The sequence below is a fragment of the Planococcus citri genome, chromosome 1, assembly GCF_950023065.1.
Source record: "Planococcus citri chromosome 1, ihPlaCitr1.1, whole genome shotgun sequence".
NCBI lineage: Eukaryota > Metazoa > Arthropoda > Insecta > Hemiptera > Pseudococcidae > Planococcus > Planococcus citri.
This window is the reverse complement of record NC_088677.1, coordinates 24136279-24151393: the sequence shown is the minus strand read 5'-3', so window position 1 is coordinate 24151393 and position 15115 is coordinate 24136279. Positions and strand designations below refer to the sequence as shown.

Below are 15115 nucleotides of genomic sequence, written 5' to 3'. Positions count from 1 at the left end.
TGTAAAATTTTTGTTTGGAATATTAATTTATTCATTTTTTTTTTTTTTTTTTTTTGGTGGTTTTTCCAGATGGACCTAGAAGATGTTCTCGAAAAAGTGAACCAGAATATTGCGGTTGGGGAATCACCGGTGAATTTTCATTTTCGATTTAGGGAGTTATTCCCCCATACATTCCATATGTATGGATTTCTTAGGGAGTATTTCATCCATTTCAAGCCACCAGTGGCTGAAGGGAAGTTGTTTCTCCCTAGCCGCCGATGAACAATTTTTTTGGATTTTTTGTTTGTTAAAACAAATTGTGTATTTTTGAATAAGTACTGTTTTTGTACTTTTTGTTTTTCTTGTATATATTTTTTTCGATTTTTTTTTTTTTGTTTTACTCGTATGTGGGGAAAAAAAAGGGGGGTTTGATTCATTATTACTATTATTTTTTTATTTTATTTATTTATTTTTTTTTTTGCATTTATTTGTAAAATTCCCTCTTTTTTTTTGTGTGTGTTATGTTTTTCCGTTTGTTTTGTAGGTTCAACGAAGTGCATGTAAAAAAAAGGATATGTATTAGGTATAACTATAAATTTAAATATTTTACAATTTCTATTTTGTACATATTCTAAATGAGTAATAAAAATTTGTGAATTCATTTTGTTTGATAAGTTGATTTGCAAAGGTAAGGGGGGGGGGAATAGATTGAATTAATTTTTTGCAATTTTTGTAGTTCTAGTTTTTACAAAAAAAAAATACAATGGTGATGTGAATTGAAAAAAAAATTCTTTGGGCTTGGTGACTTTTGTTTCGTTTTCTGAAATGTGAGGGGGGCAGAATAAACTCAATTTTTCATGGTTTTCAAAAAGAAAATTGTTTAGATTGCGTTTTCATCATTTCTCAAAAGGTGGGGTACAATTTCTTCTTCAGAAATCACTACCTCGTAGTATTCTGGTCTGATTGGGTCATTATTGAAAAAATAAATGTATGCATATAAGCCAGTAAAAAAGAAAATTTTTTCCATCATTTTAATTATGTCAGCAATCTCGTCATCTCTAATATTTACGAATGGTATGTGATAACCTGACACTATTTCATATTTTTGAAAGTCCCAATTTTCGTATTTGTCATAAAATATGACAGTTGGCGTTCTTCTATGGGAATAGTTATTGATAAATCGCATCAACTGGGTTTTTGAGGTTGTTGAGATGTCTTTTGGTTCCGTATAATAGTCCAATACTGGAATTAGGTGATCAGAATCATTCGGAATCATCTGTAAATAATATTGAAATGTTCTCGTACGTATTCGCCAGTTTGCTAGGTAGTTTGAGGTTAGTGAGCTCGTAAAAATAGCGTTATGTGTTGCATGAGTTTTGACAAAGTTGACCAGATGTATAAAAAAATCAAGAGTGAAGTGTTGGAGACATAGACAGAGAAAGGAATAGAATAATGGCACTAGTGGGTAACTGGGTATAGTGCCTAGGTTCAAGGACATTTAGACTTGAGTTTAATACACTCGTAGGTACCTTGATTTTACTGCTTCGTTTTTAAGTTTCATATCTACATATTACGTACAAAGTAGTTATGAAATAAATTTCTGACGTTTTTTCTTTGGGAAAAAAAAAATGTGCAGCTCATCTCATTCTTCTTTTTTAAGGAAGATATTTTCAATGCGCGCCTAGAAAATAAATGAGATGGATAGGGTTATTTATTTCAAAGCTACCTGCTTTAATTTTTCGTTTTTTGATTTTTCCTCTCTACATATTTTGCCAATCTACGGACATGTACAATTTCTCTTTTGGTTTTCTTTTTTGTTTCATACTCAATTTCATAGTTAAGGGGAGAGTATTTATTTAAAATTTTCACAGGGCCTGTGTACATTGGAATAAATTTCCCTTTATGGGGGTTTTGTAATAAGGCAATTTCTCCTGGTTCAAAATTTACTTCTTTATGGGTTTTGTCATAATTTCGTTTGTTGATTTGTTGATTTTTGTAAATTAATTTTGGAACTTCTTTTCTAATTTTGGCAAGTTCTCTAAGTTCTTCCATTCTTCCTTTCCATGACATTTTATTGATTGCCAGCAGATTGTCAATGGGTAAATTTGGATGTCTTCCAAAAACTAGGAAGTATGGAGATAATTTATCAAAATTGGAAATTGGTGTTATATTATAAGTAAAAACTACAAATGGTACAAATTTTGACCAATTTGTTCTATTTTCATCAACATAATAAGCCAAGGTTTTACATAAACTTCCATTTAATTTTTCTACAAGTCCGTTTGTAGGGGCTGAATAGGTGCTTGAAAATACTAATTTAATTCCAATATTTTCACAAAATTCTTTAAATTCTTTATTATTAAAATGTTTTCCATTATCACATGATATTTTCATAGGGCACCCATATTGGCAAATCAAGTTATAAATAAATTGTATTACATTTGCAGCATCTGCTGCTTTTGTTGCTTTTGCAAAGGCTAATTTTGTTGCCTTGCAAGTTCCTACAAGTATGTATGAATTTTCTTCACTTTTGGGAAGAGGGCCAACAAAGTCAATTTCAATATGTGACAGTAGGTCACATTCTGGTACTTCAATTGGTTTTAATAAACCTGGTTTTGGTCCTGGTTTTCGTTTTCTAATTTGACATTCATGACAAGATTTTATGTATTTTTCCACATCTTTGATCAAGTGTGGCCAATGAAATTTATTTTGTAATTTTTCAGTTGTTTTTCTAATTCCAAAATGTCCTCCTCCAATAGCTTTATCATGATAAGCTGAGATAATTTTTTCTGTTAAATGGGAGGGGATAACTATTAAATTATTTTTGGGGTGTTTTAATTCCAGAATTCCTTCTTTATTCAGAATGTATCTTCTACTAATTTTTTGAAATTTTGAGAGCTCTTTTTTGGGAATTTGATCAGGTTTGTTGTTCAAAATAAAAATTAGTTTTTTACAAAAATCATCTTTTGATTGCTCCAGTGAAAAATTTGAATTTGTTGTAATTGTGTTTATTTGAATTCTGCTCAAATAATCTGGAACAGTATTTGTTTTTCCTGACTTATGCATAATTTTGAAATCAAATCCAGATAATTTGTGAATTAATCTAGCCATTCTCGAATTTGGCTCTTTTGCATCTTTGTAATATATTAGGGGTTGGTGATCTGTGTATACAGTAAAATGTTTACCAAAAAGGTATTCTCTAAAGTATTGAATTGTTTCAGTTAATGCAGTTAATTCTAGGTCATAAGTACAGAGTTTTTTCTGGCGAGGTTGTAATTTTCTACTAAAAAATGCTATGGGGTGAATTTTGTTAGTAATTTCATTTTTTTGGGAAATGACACCTCCTATTGCAATTTCAGAGGCATCAGTTTCTACTATTGTTTCACGAGACTCATTATAAATTCCTAGTACAGGTTTAGTTATTAAAGCCTGTTTCAATGTTTCAAAAGCAGTATCATGCTCTTTTTTCCAATCTACCTTATCCTTTTTTCCAGGATTTCCTTTAGTAAGGTCACTCAGGGGGCTAGATATTTTTGAGAAATTTTTAATAAATTTTCGATAGTGAGAACACATACCCAAAAATTTTCTCACTTGTGTTACATTTTTAGGCTTATCAATTTTTTTAATAGCCTCAATATTTTTTTCAATAGGTCTTATAATAGATCCATTTATTTTATGTCCGAGAAGATCAATTTCATTGTAGAAAAATCTACACTTTGTAGTTTTTAATCGGAAATTTAGACCATCTAAACGATCTAAGGTACTTTTCAAGTTATCTAATGCTATCTGAAATGTTTTGCCAAAGACACAAATATCATCCATGTAAGCTACAATTTTTTCATAAAGTAAGTCCTGAAATTCTGAGTTTATTGATTTACTAAAGGCTGCAGGGGATACACTCAGTCCCTGAGGTAGTCTAGTAAATTGGTAAAGTTGATTATCAACTATTATTGTAGTTAAATAACGACTACTTTTAGCCAATGGAATTTGATGAAATCCAGAATTACAATCTAAGAGAGAGAAAAATGTTGAGCCTTCCAGAGCCATAATTATATTTTCTATTCTAGCCACTGAATTATGGTCTGGGTAGAGGTGATCATTAATTTTTTGAAAATTGCATAGGAATCTATAAGAGCCATCAGGTTTCTTCAAAAGAAAAGCTGGTGAACAACAGTGAGAGGTGGATCTTTCCAAAATTCCATTTTTCAACATGAGTTGAATTTGCCTATTTATTTCCCTCCGTTCCACTGGGGATAATTTATAGCTTCTTGAAATTACTGGGGTATTATCTTTTAATTTTAGTTCATATTCTGGGACATTTGCTTTTTCAATATTTGTAGGGTCTGTTGAAAAAAGGTGTAAATACTGTTTTAAAAGGTTAAGTACTTTTTTGAGTTGTTCAGTATTCAAAAGTGGGGAGATATCCAATTTATTATTTTCCTGATCATAAAGGGCATTTTCGGATAATTTTTCATCAAAATTGATTTTTCTTTCCTTAAGTTCATGAAGGGTTGTTATAAATTTTCCTATATTTTGGTTTTTGTATATGGTTTGGTGTATTTGTGTGTAATTGAAAAGTACAAGGTGTAAGATATCATCTGTATTATTGAATTGTGTAATTTTTATCCCAGAATTATTTAAAAATGTTAAGTTGTGAAAAAAATTTGAGTTTGGAATTTTTGATGGATTTTTTAATGAAATAGTTCTTTCTTCTCTAGGCTGAATTTTTAAGTTTTCGGTAGCAATCAATTTATTGTGAATTAGAGATATTGGTTTTGTTTTTATTTTTGATAACCAGTTTGAGTCCATTTTTAGAATTATTTTATTTGGGTACTGGCCTAAAGTTATTAATTTTCGATTGAAATTTATTACTACCGCATTTTCAATAAAAAAGTTAATCCCTAAAATTATATCTGATGATAGATTTTTTGCCACATAAAATGTAGTTGTAAATTGGATACTTCCTATTTGAAATGAAATGTCAGTTTTTCCTAGTACATCAATTAAAGTATTACTAGCTGTAAAAATTTTTAAATTTGATTCTGATAGGAGATCAAGATTTTGAAAAATTTTATCAGAAATTAGAGAAACATTGCTTCCTGTATCAATTATAGCATCATATTTATTATTATTGAATAAAATGTCAATTTGAAGGTTATCAATTATACTAACATGTTGTTGGTTTTTATTCAATTTTTGTTTTTCAAAATTCAAAATGAAAGGGGATACTTCATCATCATCAAAATACTTGAAATCGGAGTATTTATGGGGATTTTGGATAAATTCAGTTTTTTGAAAATCATTTAAAAATAAAAATAAAGTATTTGATGATGTATTTGATTTATTTATTGGCGTTTTTTTTTTTTGATTTCTACAGTTTTCTTTTTTATGACCAGATTTCCTGCAATTTGTACAGAATAGGTTTGAATTTTGGTTTCTATTTTGGTTTTGTGAGGGATTATAATTTTGCTGGAAATTGGGTCTATTGAAAGGGTATCTAGGCACTTGAGAGAGTTGTTGCCTATTTGAAGAAAAGAAGGGTCTAGATGGGAGAGGTCTCAATGGAAAAGGTCTAAATGGAAAAGATCTAGGTGGAAGTGGTCTCGGAGTAAAAGGTCTTTGAATTATTGGTGGGAAATTATATGGTCTAGGAGTTCTGATTTGGTACTGGAAGGGGGTTTGATTTTGGGGATTAAATGGATATATTGGCCTAGATCGTGGCCTAAATGGTAAGAAATTTGGCCTTCTCATCAGTGGTTCAGGTTGAATATTCAATTGGGACAAAGACTGGGAAATTTTTTCAACTGTGTTATTATTATTTTTGAGAGCACAGAGCTCATTTTCTACTTTTTTCAATCTGTCACCTTGATCAAAATTTTTTCTGTAGTCCAATAAATTTTTTGAACATTCATATTTTTGAATGTTTTTACGAATTTTTTCTACTGTATCATTGTCAGAAAGGGAGATAGCCTTGAGAATTGTTGGGTTTAGGCCTCTTAAAATGTGTTTACATTTGTCTTCTTCAGGCATATTTTCATTGATACTTTTGCATAAATTCAAAATTTCTGTTAGGTATTGCAATGTTTTTTCATTTTCTTTTTGAAACCTAGTAAAAAGTTTACTCTGATTAAGATCTTTGTGAGCCTTCTCATTAAATGCTGTTAAAAATTGGGGTTTTAATTCACTGAATTTTGTTTTACGATCAGATATGTTTTGAAAGACCTCTAAAGCTAGGTCAGTTAAAAACATTGGGAAGTATTTTGCTTTATCTTCATCTCCCCAACCATTCGCAGTTGAACAGAGGTCAAAATTTTCCAAAAATTTGTATAGATCATCATCAAAACCAGAGAATTTGTCTGGGTGGAAAATTTTATCTTTATTAGCCATGTCTGTTTGAATTTTTTTATTTGAGGTTTTTGTAGTTTGGTATTTAATCAAATTGGCGTAAATTTGTTTGGCATAAATATTATGCTTAGTACTTTGGCTACAATATGTTCTTATACAATTTCTAATTTTTTCAATATTAGATTTGGGGGGGACTTCTAAGGTCAAGATTTTTGCAATGAATTTTGCTTCAGTTAATAATAGATTTGAAAGCCAACCTGTAGATGTTTTATCTAATTTTGGAAGGGGGGTTGGAGAGTTTGAGGGAACAAATTCTCTAAAAGAATTATCTAAAAGTTCTGAATCTGAATCAGAAGTTTGAGTAGATATATTCAATTGTGGGCTTGAGGTACTTGGGGTAGAATTATCTTCTGTGTTATTATTTTCAGTTTTGTTTTCAATATTATTTTCTGTTTCTTCAACAGGGGGATTCATTAATTTGAGGGAAATTTAAACATTAATTTAGGGCTTGTTTTAATATTTGCATATAGGACTGTGCAATTTTGAAATTTTTCTTTTGAAGATTCTGGTTTTTCAACAAAGACTACTTTAGGTTTTACACTGGGGAAAAATGATTTTCTTTTATAAAAATCAGAAGCTTCCTGTTCAGAGGAGAAAATTAGTTTTCCTTGTTTATATTCAGTTTTTCTAGAATTTAAGGGTACTGATTCAGTAGTGGATTGGGGGGTTTGGGAAAAGAAACACTTCAACTTATTAAATGAATTCATAAAAGACATAAGCTAGTAATTATTGTTTTTAAAATATCAACTATGTTATTAATCACATTAATTATCAATTTAATGAAACTTTTGTACATACCTTGATTATGAAGAACTCGAAAAATTTCAGAAAAATTCGGAAAATTCAGGAAAATTTTGAAAATTTACGAACTTTTTATAAAAATTTACTTGAAAAACGCACTTTCAAGTTTGAAAATTGATAGAATCGAAGTATTTGCTTGATTCTTGAAAAATTTCAGAAAAATTCACGAAAATTTATGAAATTTGAAAAAAATTTGCTTTAAAAAACACTTTAAAGCTTGAAAATTTGTAAAAATTTGAAAAAATTCATTCAAAAGAACACTTTAAGTTTGAAAATTGATAAAAATCACGAAATATTTGCACTACAAATCACTTTAAAGTTGGAAAATCGCGAAATATTTGCACACAAAAGCACTTCAAAGTTTAAAAATCGAAAATCACGAATTATTTGCACCAAAAAAAAGCACTATCAAGTTAAACTTTTAGTCCGGGCGCCATTTTGTGATGACTTAATTACCCTTTTTAATTAATTACGCACTTGGTATCAATTTACTTTAATTTATAAAAGCACAAACTTATTTATATAAAAAGTTACATTAAAGCACAAAAGATTAGCTTAGGTGTTTTACATGTAGGAAGACTGACTGAATGAACCAATATTTCGATAGTATTTATACGGAACTTTTAGGTGCCAGGGTGGTCAAGTAGCCTGGACAATAAGTAATCGGAGCTGATACATAAGTTGCAAGTTATTGAAAAGCTGGGTTATAGGATAATCTACTTGAAGCGCCATATCTATGTTTTACTGGAGTTGGCCTTGTGTAAAGGCAGGAGCGGATTGCTGATAGTTTAGCCAGTTTATAGTTCAGTCAGCTTATGGCTTAGTCAGTTTATGGATTGGGTGGTTTATAGTTTAGGCAGTTTATATATTTTCGTCATTACACTACCTACTCGCATTTATCTCGCTTCGTATTCTTCATTAACTGTTAACTGTAAGGAAAATATTTTTTTTTTCACATTGTGTTGATTGATATTTGTGTAAGGATTTTTCTCATGTTGTATTCTGGTATTATTTTTATATACGTAGTAAACGCTTCGGGCAGCTGCAGGTCTCACAAAATACGTACAGTACGTATAAAAAGTATATAGGAACACCTCATCATTAATCTTTTTTCCCCCAAATTGACGTTACGGGCTCAAATTCTGAGATAATTGAGAAAATGAAACTATACACTATCTTGTAGAAAATATTTCCAACGAAAAGGGCGATTATCATGTTTTGTTTATAATTAACGCCAGAATGAAAAATTTTTTATTTTTATTTTTTCGAGCTTGTTCCCAAATCCACAGAAGTAGGTTAGAGTTCAGTTTTTTGTAAAATATCCAAGGAAAACTTTCTGGGAAAATCTTTAAAAATCACAATTTTTCTTCAAAACTGCCAAGAAATCCTGGTATTGTTGTCAGAATTACCAAAGTATAACTGGTTCTTTTTTACCAAAAGTCTTTTTTCATTTGCCAAACTTGCAGAAATGAGAAAACACATTTATTTTGGTCCAAGAAAGTCTTTGTTAAATAGACTGTTTTTTTTTTTATATAAAATGGCAAAATGTTAAAAAAATTGGGTTTTTACCAAAATTACTGAAAATAATGTTATTTTTTGTCGACAAGATTGGAAACAATCTTACATTTTTGTAAAACTGTAAAAAATCTACAAATTTTTTTCAAAATTGCCAAGAAAAAAAACTTTTTTTGGAGAATATTTCAAGAAAAGCATTATTTCAATCGCAGAAATATCTGATTTCTACCAAAATTATTAAAAAATTATCTAAAAACAAAAAAATCCTACTTTTTTGTAAAAATTGTACAAAAACCCGATTTTTTCTCAAGATTGATTTTTTGTCAAAATCGAAGAAAAAACGTTTTTCAGGTTCAAAATTTTTAGTAAGCCTCGCTTTTGATGAAGTACATTCTTATCTACGATGAAATACCTACCAAAAAATTTTACTTTTCTTGCTGAAATTTCAAAAAATTCCACTTTTTGTAAAAATTGCAAAAGAAGCCTTTTTTTCAAAATTGCTTAGAAATTCTGTTTGTAATTAAAATTGTCAAAAACCCTGTTTTTCAACCAAAATTCATGAAAAATGTTGGACTTTTGACAAAATTGCAAAAAAAACCTCTTTTTTTTAGTTCGAACAAAAAGACCAATTTTTTTCAAAATGAGCGAAAATTTTCGGGTCAAGATTTCAAAACTGTCTTTTTTTGTCGCTAAAAAATCTCTTGTTTTGTCAAATTTGCAAAAAAGAAACCGAGTTTTCTCATCAAAATGATCAAAAAAGTTCACATTTTTGTCAATTGCAAAACATTTTAGGTGGGTATGTAATTTTTTGAGAAAACTGAATGAAGACTTGCTTTTTTCTCAATATTGCCAAAAGAAGTGTTTTTCGTCGAATTTTCAGAAAATCCCTTCTTTTGGGCAAAATTTCCAAACTTTGCTTTTAAGACGTTAAAAAAATAATTTTTTCAATACTTCAAAAAATAAATCTGATTTCTATAGAAAGTGCCACAAAATCTCACTTTTTTCGCGAAATTTGCAAAAAATCCTGCTTTTTGTAAACGTTTTAAAAAAAGACAAATTTTTTGGAATTTTCAAAAAGTTGTGTTTCTCAGACTAAAATTAGATACGAAAAACTCCTTTTCACTGGTCAAAATTTTCAACTTGCCAAGAAATCTGTCTTTTAGGTCAAAATTGCAAAAAAAAAAAATGGCGAAGAATTTTACTGTCAATCAAAACCAATTTTTTTTCAAAAATGCCAAAAAAGATTTTTTAAAACCAAAACAGTCAAAAAGTCTTGTTTTGACCAAAATTACAGAAACTTTCTTTTTTGGTCAAAGTTTTCAAAAAGTGTGTCCCAAATAAATCTGTTTTTTTTGGTCAACATTTTTTTTTTTAAAACAACAGTTTTTATCAAAATCCCCAAAAATTTTTACTTTGAAACTTTTTTTTCTCAAAAGTTGCAAAAAATCTCACATTTTGAAGTATTAACTGTAAAAAAAGAAACATTTTCATCAAGATTTCAAAAAACATCTTGTTTATGCTCTGTCTAAATTGCCAAAAACACATGTTTTTCTCTTGTCATAGTTTTTCCTAAAATCAAATCTAACTTTTCGTTTGCCAAAATTCAGGGGCGGATGGGGCACTTTAAAGTTACCGGGATTTGGCGCCGGTGCTGATGCGATGCCAGTTTTTTGGGGTGACGATTGGGAGGGGGGGGGGCTTGTGACGAGGAAATAAAATCATGTGTACTTTTTAAAAAAATTTTTACCTTAAATATTTTAGCCAATGTTGTCATTTTGAGGGGGGGGGCAAAAAATTACAAATTTGTCAACTTTTGAGGGGAAAAAACGAAAAACTTACTGATTTTTTTTTAAATTGAACAATTTGACAAAATTCAAATGAGTGTATTAGATTTATTTACTATATTAAATTAGAATTTGTACCTATGCTGAATTAAGCCAACCTAAGTAGGTATGTATTCGTAAAAAGGTAAAAAAAAATTTGAACAATTTAGAGCTTAATAACCAAAAAATTGCACCTACACTACATTGAGCCAAATAAGTTGAATAAAATATTTCACCAGAGCGGAGCGAGAGCGAAAATTTTGGAAAATCCAAACTTGAAAGGTGTAAAAAAATGTTATTTTCATTACTGAACCTGCAAACTTTGGTGCAGATATGATCTTGAATTCTATTGTCGAAAGAAAAACAAATTAGCCCGAGCGAAGCGAGGGCGAAAGCTATTGAAAATTGTCATTTTGAGATGTCTAAAAACGAGATTTTTTTAATGCAAGTAGGTAGTTTATTTTTTGATTTTTTAAACTTTAGAAATATGTAGAATGATGTTTTTTTTAGGAAGTTAATTTTGAAAAAGAAAAAAGAACAAGCTCAAGCGAGGGCGAAAGCTCTTGCAATTTTGTATTTCCAGGAGAGGCATAAAAATGATGTTTTTTCAATGTGAGGATGAAGAGTATTTTTCGACTTTAAAACTTGATTTTTTGGGGAAATTTTCATCTTAATTTTGAAAAGCAAAATAAAACAAGCGCGCCCGAGCGAAGCGAGGGCAAACGCTTTTGAAAATTTGTATTTCAAGAAGTAAAAAATAATGTTTTTCTTTCATCAAAGGTACAATTTCGGCGCTGCTGCGGCGCCGAATTCGAGTCAAAATCAGCGTAAAAATTGGCGCCGAAATCCAATTTTTACCGGGATTTTTCCCGGTTCCCCTTATGGCCCATCCGCCCCTGCCAAAATTGCCTGAAAGTTTTGTTTTTTTATTAAAATTGCATGAGAGGTGTTTTCAAAATTGAAGAAATTTAAACAATTTGAAAAAAAAATAAAACCGAAAGAAAGAAAAAGACATTTTTTTTGTTTTAATGTCAGTGCAGTCTTAAAAAGTCTTTTGCATATACTAATCTAAGTATTCTCAAAACTAATAATGCAGTTCTAATTTGAAAAAAAAATGTTTAATTATTCTTTTTTTGTTTTCTTAAATTAGTATACTCAATTCTTTCAATTTTGAAAGTAGGTACCTACCATGCAGAATTGCAGAGCACCTTTCTTTTAGAGTTTTGTGGAAAATTTAATTCCCTACAAAAAAAAAAGAGTTCTCAGCATATTTCAAGCTACCCTCACACTGAAATAGATAGATAAGCTTTAGAAGAAAAAAATGAAGTACTTTGTGCCCATTTTCATATTGGCATTTGGGCCAAAAAAGATGATGATTGATAATCTTTTCGGCTATAAATTAAATTTCTCATGCTCAAACTGAACCAGGTAGCTTAATTTTTTCAACCATATCTGAAATTTGATCCCTTATAACGCCAATTTGTAAAAATCGCGATTTTTGATTCACTGCATTAATACGAGTAAGTACTTTTTGTGCCTACTGTAGGCGAGCCTTTCAATGAATAAATTCGCGCAGAAAGAGTAGGTCTAGGTACACGTATTTGGATATCAGACTGCCATGTACAAAAAAGCCGACGTATAGTTTTGAGTTAGACACTCTTTATTGCATGTTGAACTATTTACCAAAGCCGTTAAGGCACATTATCGCCGTGATAATGCCTGCTTTTGAATTTATTTCGATCGACTGGGGCTATAAAGGGGAGAGGGGGGGCAGGGAAAAGGGATTATAGCGAGCGTGTTTTTAAAATGTATCGTATTTCGTGTAGGTACATACATATATCGTGTACAAAAGGTTTTGCGGAATTCGATTAATTGGTGTGTGGAAATTTAATTGTTTTTAATTAATTCTATGCCAATGTATAATGCCGAAAGGTGTGTTATTGAATTTGATATATTCGGCAGCGATTTTACAAAAGGTAGCGAAAAACGAGCCGTTCGAAGGCGAAAAACAATGCTAGGAATTTTCTACGATTGAACTACTCGTACGTAAAATCGAATTCACCTACACATATCGTATTGTGAATGAAAATCGTAGGGAAATTATTTTTGCACGAGATGATTTGCTGCGGGGAGAATGATTTTGTTTGCAGAAATTTTACCTCTCCCCCCACCCTCGAAACCAGGTTTAGCTTTGTCCGCTGTTGAAGAAATTTTCTGATATGGCAAGTTTTTTTTTCAAAATTAAAGTTTCAATGGAAGAAGAAGACAAAAAATCAATCATGTTGAAAGTAAGTAAATTTTTATGCCGTTAACAAAATGCACAAATGCACGTAATGTTGAACAATCTGGGGACGAGCATTGCCTACAAAAGGTAAAACTGCGAAATCTAGCGGCAGGAGTTCAGAACAGGATAATAAGGAAAGTAATACAGAACAAAATTATCGATGTCTTTCGCAGGTTGCAAAAGAGTTTTTCAATTTCATAAACCATGACATAATCTTGGGCTCGTATCTGAATTTTTCCACAAATTTTGGCCCATTTTAATACGTCATAAGGCCACTTTTGAGTAAGTAATTCTACGAGTACAATAGTTTAATTTTACTTGAGATTATGTAATTAGAAATCACAACGAAAAAGCTCTAAACTAAATTTGAAAATAAAGTTCTAAATTACTAGCAAATAATTATAATTTATATTGAAAATCACCTCGTTGAAAATGTATTCGAAATAATCACAGAAAAATTCTTCACGAAATGGAATATTTTTATCACCGTTCAATAATTTATTAGGTAAGTATAAATCATCTGAAAAAAATTATTCTAAATCACCATAAAAATAATTTCAAATCAACACGAAACTATTCATTCAAAATTGCCACCAAAAAATCATTCAAAATTACAACGAAAAAATTAATTCAAAATCACCACAAAAAAAATTTTACATTTAAAATCATCAAAATTTGAATTCGAAATCAACACAAAACATTCAATTCAGCAGCAAAAAAATTATTCCGAATCGTAAAAATTTAAAATAGCCACGAAAAAAATTCATTCGTTGACGAAAAAAATTGTAAGTAAATCACGACGAACGAATTTATTTCGCCGGGAAAGAATATTTATAATAAACAAAAGCAATATAGCGCTCTCGACGGAAGTAAGACACGTACTGAGCTACGAAATTTCAATAGCTCTCAGAGCACACAAATTTGGGAAACCAAATGTGTACCCCACCACATAACCACCCGCTTACAAAATAACTACTTAATCATGAAGAGTTTAGAAGATATATCTAAGCTAAGCATTCGCAAATATACGAGTTAAGTACATATTTTGAACTTGAAATTTACGATACTTTTGTTGCAATGGCTGTACTGGTACTGATTACAGCTCGTAGAGTTTGAATAGGTAGGTAATTAGGTATCTATTGATGTTTTGGATTCGATCGTTCGCTGTCTGTTCTCAAAATCGTGGGTTGATTGAATCCATGAAAACTCAGCGTTCTCAAATGACAGACCGGCGAGGACGACTCTCACGTCAGAATTTATCGGCGGTGGCGCAATGGTGGCTAAGTCGGCTATATTGTTGAAATTTTTAGTGAATTTTTTCACGATTTTTTTGGGAAGGGGAGGGAAATGTTGGAAACAAAACGCTGAATAAAAGTATTCAAAAAACGTTCAGAATTTATTTTTTTAATCGAAATGGCCAAGTGTCTGGAATTTCTCAAGTCAATTTTTCTATTCTTGCAATTTGAATTTTTTTAAAAATTTGATAAAATACAATTCAGACCTGCTCGAGCGAATGGAGGGCGAATGCTTTTGAACATTTAGAAAATGGGTGTTGTGACATTCAAAAGAGCCAACTTTTCTCTTTAAAAAACATATCCTATGCAAAGAGAACATTTCTTTCTAGAGATTATCAAAAAAAAAAAAAAAAATAGTGAAAATGATCAAATTTTGAACACATTTCTCATCATGATAAATAACTTTAACGATCATTCATAATAATATGAGAAAATTCTAGACACAAAATGGACTAACAAGGGAACCCTCCCACATGATAATCTCCGATTTGAATGAAACTTGGACAGGTGGAAAGAGGACCTCAAAAAACCCCCATCCCTAAATTTTCAGCTGCTGAAGTTGATTTTTCTATTTTTGGCGAGCGTGTGAAGTTTTGTGTATTTTTTATACTTTTTCTCATGTTATGTGTCAAAAAATTCGATTTCTGATGATAATTCTAGATTTGCCCGACGGTAGTACTTATCGATTAGGTATCAAGCAGAGACCCTTTGGCCAAAATTTCAGCTGCTGAAGTTCATGTGGTGGGGAGAAACGGTCATTTTTTGAATTCATTCATAACATGGGAAAAAACAGTAAAAAATCTTGTTTCCTGAACGGATGGCCGGATCCAGCCAATGATGGCATGAGTCGATTTGGTATTCGGCAGAGACTGTTTGACCAAAATTTGAGCCCTTGAAGTTCATTAGAAGAGCTTAATTGACTCATTTTTCAAATTTTTCAATGGCATTTAAAAACCAGCAATTGGGCAAAAAATTCGATTTCTGATGATAATTCCAGATCCGGCCGGCGGTAG

At 30.7% G+C, this 15115-nt stretch overlaps 1 protein-coding gene across 2 annotated transcripts in view; it reads right to left on the bottom strand.

Annotated features, from left to right (window-relative positions):
- The window catches only part of Oct-TyrR (Octopamine-Tyramine receptor), a 769263-nt gene extending 755568 nt beyond the window's left edge, over positions 1-13695 (bottom strand). For both annotated transcript variants that reach the window (XM_065370690.1, XM_065370686.1), the window contains exon 1: positions 13230-13695. The gene's annotated coding sequence lies outside the window, so the exon portion shown is untranslated. The remainder of the gene's footprint in view (positions 1-13229) is intronic.
- Between the last annotated feature and the right edge of the window lie 1420 nt (positions 13696-15115).